An 8111-nucleotide genomic window follows, 5' to 3' on the forward strand; every position below is an offset into this window, starting at 1 on the left:
TCTATGCTAACCAATCAGATGGAATTAGAGAGACCCTGGCCATGATACAAATGTTATTCTCTCCAAATAAAAAAATACTAAAGTGTCCCACCAGAGCACTGCCAGCCCCATACTAGAGATAAAAATAGCGGTTACCTATCAAGGATGTGGTTGAACCAACCTGATTCCATCTTAAGATTAAAAATCATCTTATTACAAGGTCAATATAACTTCATTCCTGCTATCTGTAAAAGCTGGATTTGGCCATGTCTTGACCTATTTTCTGGAACTTGTTATATCTCATAGCCTATACCCTGACCTCTACCCTAATAAGGTGTTCTGCAAATAATTTTGAGGTATTCTGCCAAGTTCATATAAAACCCCTGCCTTGCGGTTTGGGGTCTCATATAAACCCATCTTCTCCTTTGCTCAATGTTATTTCCTCAAACCCCACTTTACGAAGATAGTCCCTGCCTAACAGAAAATAAATCTTGCTTAATTCAACTAAAAAAAAAATGGATAATGAGCTTTATTCTCATTTAGTGGGATTAACTCTAAGAGTGAAGGGGGAAAAGTGAGAATAAAATCACAAGCACGGTTTGTAGGGCTTAGGAACAGCATCTGGGTGGTGGTTGAAGCTTACAAAGTCTTGAGGTTATAATCCTCCATTCGGGCTAATGGAATTGGAAGGTACGTGTGTCTAACCGCTACTATGTCTTTGCTGCCTTCACTGAGCTTTAGTTATTTAGAGAACTTGAGTAATATAGAAAGCTGTGGTATCCTGTAAAGTACACTATAAAAGGATCAGGAGAGTGAGATGCCTGGCCTCTCCGTGAACTGTATTTATCTTTTCAATTTTATTTTGATACCAAAGGGTCTTCAATTCAAAAATTACACATTTTTAAAGCTCAAACTCAACAGAGATAAAAATTATAAAATCCTAATCTTAAAAAAGTTACTAAATTGCTGTACATTGTTGAAGATAGTTAAGACATACAAGTGTATGGTCAGGCTCTTTATAAATAAATTATTTATTTATTTATTTATTTTGGTTTTTCAAGTCAGGGTTTCTCTGTGTAGCCCTGGCTGTCCTGGAACTCACTTTGTAGACCAGGCTGGCCTCGAACTCAGAAATCCTCCTGCCTCTGCCTCTGCCTCCCGAATACTGGAATTAAAGGCGTGCGCCACCACGCCTGGCTCTAAATAATTAAATTCTTTAATGTGTTCAGAACTGTGTTTGTAGTCATACTGGATAGAAATATAATTCATTTACAGAGACCAGCTTGGAGGGAGAGACCAATCTAGGTTTTCTGTATAGGCTGTCAAGTTAAACCTGAAGCACGTAACTGAAAACAAGCTTCGAGTTTTAGCGGTATCATTAGAACCACAGCTTGTTTTGATCTGTATTGAAATCTTTGTTGTAGACAAAGCAGTTAACAAGTGTCTGCAAGCTGCTCAAACAGACTCATGTTTTGAGCCATAGCAAAAATAAAACCTGTAGGTTATCAACATGAGCATGAACGTTCATCTGTAACGGGACAGGAAGAAAACTTAGGGGAAGAAAGACTTGAGGACCCAAAAAATGAACGGAAGCACACACCCTACCTCTCTGTCCTCAGTCTCCCTTCTGGGTAGATGTAGATTGGACTGTTACCTCTTTTTGTCTTTAAATTTCATGTAAGTTTTAGGGTGTTGAAACTGGGATCCTCTTGCCACAGCCCAAAAAAACGAGCTCTAGGAACCCCCTCGACGCCCCCCTCCCCCCAGCTCCCACATCCACCTGATAAGTACTCCTACCATTCCATGGGATGCTAAAGTTAAATTCTCCCTCCTATCCCTGAGGTTGGGCTCTTTCCTCTCCTTTCTATTGGGTGTTCTTTCTGCCAGGAGCACGAAACGGGTCTGGAAGTTTCAAATATACGCCGAAGATAAAGACCCCCCTACGCACCTTACCTTCTCTGCCCACGTCTATATCTCTGCTGATTCCCACTCAGATGGCAGATACCATCCAAAAATCAACCTCAGCCCCACAACGCCAAAACCAGCTCCACTCCCTAGCCTCTGTGGTCCTACAAACCCAGCAAGCCCTGAACTTGCTGAGCGCTGAAAGGGGAGCAGCTTTGCCTCTTCATCAATGAAAAAGGCTGCTAGCATGTGAACCAGTGCAGTCAAGCGGAAAAGAGGATTAAAGGCTTATCGGAGCTGCCTCGAAATCTGAAGCTTCCAGGGGGGACCTATGCATGGCTCTCCTTTGTGTCTTCCTTGGGCCCCTGGCTCATCCATCTCCTTGGCCCACCGATATCTGCATTTCTTGTAACAAACGGTTCCCAGTCTCTTCAGGTTCTCTCGGGAGACAATTGGTGAAATTACCCAATGGTCAGTAAACCGGACAATGCTTCTGACGAAATTTCCCTGATTCTCCTGACATCAGGCCACCTGATGACCCGCCCAATTCAGCTTTCCTAAGGCGACTCCCATGATCTTCCTCACTCAGCTGAAAGCAACCACATGACAACCATCATGCCTAATATCAACAAAAGTCTGGAATGTTAGGTCCAAAACGGCCCCAAAATGGCAGTGCTACTAAGGATGTCAGAAACTGCAATCCCAGATACTCTAACTCCCAGGCTGCTGTGGCTCTCAGCCTTTCTCCTGAAGCAACCTGACTCCTTAAAACTGGCAAGACTATCCACACCGTTTGTAATTTTCTCTGCCTGCCCCCCACTCCCATTCTCACCCTCACCCCCACCCCCAGGAACAGCCTGGGCCGTTTGAATCTCCGCAAACCTTTCTTTCTTCCCCTGGAGTTTTCCAGTTTGATGGTCTCATTGCGCCCTCACCCACACTAGCTTCTTCCTCCCCCAAGAATCACCAAAGGCACACATGGGAAGTAACCGGGGAGCTCTTGAGCAATTTCCTCCCTCCTCCCCCCCCCCCCCCCGAGCCTGCTGAGCCTTCTGAATAAAACCCACACCACTTTTCCTTTTGTGTGAGCTTCTTCAGATCTTTGAGTAAGACACCAAGAAGCCAGGATACAGCCTGTCTAAAGAGCAGCCGCCAGCAAAACGATTACTTTCTCCTTTTTCCACTTCCTTCTGAGACCTGGACCCAAGGGATGGCTCTACCCAAATACTGGGTGGGTCTTCCCTCCTCAGTAAAAGTTCTCTGATCATGGCCCCACGAGGTGTACCTCACTAATGCCCTAGGTGGGTGTGTGTGTGTTTTCCCACTGGCTGTTTCTGAATTAAACCAAATTGACAAGCAAAATCATAGACCTTCACAGACCTTCTCTTGACTGAAAAAAAAAAAAAAAAAAAGAAAATACAGATTTCTGTGGAGGGAAAGATCTGAACATTGAGCCAGATTGAAATACCCACAGCACAGGAAGCTCAGCATAAAGAGAAGATTAACACTTAAGTAGCATGTACTTTTATTTTGAGAGGATAAGGTTAGAAAATATAATTTTCTTAATCTATTTCAGTCAGTGTAGAGAACGAATTCTGGCAGCCAGAGCCGAGAGCTAGGCAGCTTTTGCCTTAGTCCAGTTTCACTCTCCGGAAGGCCAGTTGCTTGAAGGTCATAGTAAAAGAACGTAAAAGTAGGACTGTACCAATGGTCAGTGACACAACACAGCTTTTCCTCATCAAACCACACAAACTGAAGCAGGACCAGTCAGAGGGTGTGGTTAACAACAGTGGTAGGAAGGAGAACAATCTGTTGGAAATTAAAACACAACAGGCTCTTTGGGAGACAGTTCTGCGGTTCCTCACAGAGCCAGCAGGCTGATCTCACCGCCTCCTCCTTAACATTTACCCAAAGGGACCAAAAATTTATGTCCACACAAAACCTCACACACGTTCCGTGATGATGGTACTGTGTATATAGCTATCCAGACTGGGAAACAATCAAGATGCCAGGCATGGTGACACATGACTTTTAACCCAGTGCTTGGGAGACAGAGATAAGGTCCCTGTGAGTTCCAGGCCAGCCTGGTCTACACAGTGAGTTTCAGGACACCCAGAGCTATACAGTGAGACTCTGTCTGAAAAGGGGGCAAGTGGGACTCAGCGGGCAAAAGATAAACAGAGATGTAGCAGGAAAGGAGGGCCTGGGCTGCCTCTGTGTAAACACTGGGGGGCCCTGCAGCCCCAAAAGCATCTCCTGCAGGAGGACCTAATTGAGGACTGCCTGAAAAACCAGCATCTCCTATAGGAGAACCTGATTGAAGACTGCCTGAGAGACCAGGAATTGCTGGTGAAGGCAATGTCAGCCAATCAGGAACTGCTGTTTAGAAGAGATGCTTTCTTGGGACCAATGGTGTGTGGGTGGAGGGTATGAAAGGAGCTTGTTGCAGTGCTCAGAGAGCTTGCTTTGGCTGTTTCTCACCTGCTCCCGGGAGTCTGTGTTGTTGGCTCTGCACCACCTCACCTCCAACCTCCAAGGGCAGGTAGGGTCCATCAGCAAGTAGTCCAGGACCAAAGACTTTGCTTCTTAACCAGGCTTACTAAGAAAGGCCCTGAGGTTGCTTTGCCTATGAGGCATCACAACCGTTCTGGTCTTTAAAAAAGATGCCCGTTACCAGCACTGTTAAGCACCACTGACTGGACAGGAAAGAAGGCAGCCAGCTTCCAGTGTCCTTGACCACGCCACTGAGGCATCTGCGTGGACGTGGTCTCCTAAGGAACCTCCTCTTGTCAGAGAAACTGGGTTGGCTTTACTGGGTGCACAGTCCAGGTTGCCATTGTGGGGTTCAGAGTGGACTAAACCAGAGGTCACAAATGTCCCCACTCTGAGCAAGCGTCACCTGTTGTGTCCATAACAACCTTGTCTGAGACATCTTAAGACATCTCATAGCCTCTCTGTAAGAGTTCAAATTTGCTTTCCTGTGCTGTGAGAAACACCATGACCAAGAGCACCATGAACAGCATGACCAATAGCAACATGGGATGTGGGCCTGTGGGTGTTGAAGGGAGCCGGTGTCCTGCCAGAGTTCCTGTGCTCTGGGCGGGCAGACTTGGGAAGACTGCCGGATGCTTTCCATGTGGCCCCAGGCATCTGGCTGTGTGAAGCCACTGACCCCACACGGCGGGGGGTGGACAAGGGGCATCCCCCAATACCAGGTTCTCAGTCTCTGGCATCCCATGCTCGACGGCAGAGGAGCTGAGAACAGAATAGGGGCCTGGGAGCAACACTCTCGGCCCCAGAGATAGCGGAAGAGGGCAGAGGGAGAGAGGTTCCCATGCAGGCGAGAGTCCTTAGTCTGGGCCTTGATAAGCAGAGACAATCTATGGTTTTAGAGCTTTATTGTAGAAAGGCAAAAGGGAAGAGAAAAGGTAGAAAGAGAGAGAGAGAAACTGGCCATGGCCAAGAGGAGAGAAGGGAAAGAGAGAAAGAGAGAAAGAAAGGTGAAGGCTTAGAGAGAGAGAGGTAAAATCTTAGTAAGAGAGAGAGAGAGTAAGAGGGAGAGAGCAAGGTGGGGCCAAGCAGCCCCTCTTATAGTGGGCTTGTTATCTTGCTGTTGCTAGGTAACTGGGAGGAGTCTAGCTTGAAGATCAGAAGCTTGGGACATTGTGTACATGACTGCTAGCCATGAGCCTCTCTTCTGGGGGCTGTGGGGGCTATGGGGACAGTAACTTCGACAGGAGTCAGGAGTCCAGGAGACATGAGGGAATGTCCCATGTAGGTGGGAATTACCACCCATCGGGTTCTAGGGGGTGGGGGGGGTTCAGACCTCAACTCGACTGGAGACCAGACTGTCTGTGCATAGCCCATTGCCCCACAGTGGGGAACAGAGGGTTAAGTTCCTCTCACAGGTCATCATCCTTCATTCAAGAAGCCAGGACAGGAGCTTAAGACAAGAACTAAAGTAGAAAACACATAGGAATGGTGCTTAATGGCTGCTCACTCTGGTTTTCTCAGCTACCCTTCTTATATATCCCAGGCCTACCTGTCAACCACCCAGAGGTGGCACTTCCTACAACCGAGGTCCACCTGTCACCCACCCAGTGATGGCGCTGCCCACAGTTGGATGGGCCTTCCCACATCAATTAGCAGTCAAGAAAATGCTCATAGCCAATCCAACTGAAGCAATCCCTGCAGTATGGTTCCTTCTTCCCCAGTGTGTCAAGCTGACACATGAGGCAAGCTATGGCAGTAGGCAATCTCCATTTTTGGTCAGTTATGTTGAAGCTCTTAACTCTGCGAGTGAGTAACTCAAGTCAGATCCTGATGGAAAGGGTTTCTTTTTCTCCCCATGCCCCTGATTTTTTTCAGCTTTTTATTCTAACTTAACATCCCTAGAGAAAGGGCTCAGTGGTGAAGGGCATTGTTGCTTTTGCAGAGGGTGAAGGTACATTTCCCAGCATCCACAGGGCAGCTCCTAACCCACCCTAACTCCAATTCCAAGGGACTCGATGCCTCTTCTGGCACCTGGTTTGCACATGGTGCACACACATACATGCAGGCAAACATCCATACTGTAATAGGACCCCAGACCTTAGCACAACTGACTCCACTAAAACCCAGCATGTAGACAGTACTATCAGCCAAAACCAAAACAAAAACTTAATCCATCAAAGTCCATAGCTCTGGGGAAGTCACTAACTGTATTAACCTTGCTTTTTGGCTTCTGTAGTTCTGCTTCTGGCTAACTGTTCTTGTCAACTGAAGAATCTCAACCCAGAACATGTGTTTTTGTTTTTGTTTTTTTTCGGGGGGGGGGGCTGTTGGTTTGTTTTTGTTTTTGTTTTTTATGCTTAAAAGCTCACCCTGGGAATAGCTGTGGGTTACACTGGGAAGACTTTTTATTGACTTAAACCTATATCCAACAAGTCTTCTCTAATGGATATCCCACAACAATACATGTAAAAAAATAACAATAATAACATTTAAAACCACCAACTGGGGCTGGAGAGATGGCTTAGTGATTAACAGCACTTGGTGCTCCTCCAAAGTATCCAGGTTTGATTCCAAGCACCTACGTGATAGCTCACAACTGCCTGTAACTCCAGTTCCAGGGGATCCAAGACACTCTTCTGGCCTCTGAGGACACAGGACATGCTCATGGTTCCCAGATATGCATGCAGGCCAAACACTCATATACATAAAACAAAATAAAATAAAATAAAATAACTACCTAATGCCAAAATGACATATGACCCAAAAGCCCCAGGCTAACCTTCTTACTCCAAATCGCCCCTTAGGGCTGACAACCCATATGTTTTCTGCTTTGTCTTGTCTTCCTCAAATTGCTGACTAAACTTCATCAACAGGAGGGAGGAGGCGGAGGCCCATATGACTGGAGCATCCCTTTCCAGAGAATCAGAGCCTTGAAAACAAGGGTTTGTACCACCCCCTCCCACAGCTGGCCCTGTGCCCAGTCAGAGCCTCGCACACCATGCCTGAATTGGCTGCAAATGATGTAGGAGATAAACGTAGCAACCCACAGGCCTTGAAGATCGCAGCTTCACAGAATTCATACAGCCCTCAGTAGCTTAAAACTGAAGCAGGAACTAAGACGCTCTGCCTAGGAGAAGCATGCTACATGGCTTAAGTGGATGGCCCTAGTTACAGTCGCTACTGCTAAGATGACACGCCGTGACCAAAGCAATGTGGGGAGGAAAGGGTTTATTTGGCTTACACTTCCACATCGGTCTCCATTGTGGAGCAGTGAAGCATGCCACCAGACAGAAAACCTGGTAAGGCCGGTTTTCAGGATTCAGGAATCCTCATCATTGAGAATGATACTTAAATCTACTCCCAACCAGGCTCCTGTTCTGGATCGTGTGACCACGACACCCCATTGAGTAACTTAGGGACAACACCTGAAGCCCTTCCTCATGTAGATGAGGCATCCCTAGCATCTCAGACCAAGCCCATAGAGCCCATCTGCCTCTAGATTCCAACCCACACCCAAATGTTGATAAGGTCCTATCCACAAGGAATGAAGTGCATGAGTTATTTCACCAAAGATCGTCTGAGAGTGCGTAGCTTATCAAGCTGTAACACTCCAGAGAAATGTATTCTCTCCCGAAGCTGACATGGCTGGACGCTGCTCGAGCAGCTGCAGCCACTTCCTGCCCAGTGGCCCCGACTTTGGCTCCTAGCCTCCCTACTACCTCCCACCTCCTGTA

The sequence above is a fragment of the Mus caroli genome, unplaced genomic scaffold, assembly GCF_978045245.1.
Source record: "Mus caroli unplaced genomic scaffold, Mus_caroli_1 scaffold_12, whole genome shotgun sequence".
In the NCBI taxonomy this organism is placed as follows: domain Eukaryota; kingdom Metazoa; phylum Chordata; class Mammalia; order Rodentia; family Muridae; genus Mus; species Mus caroli.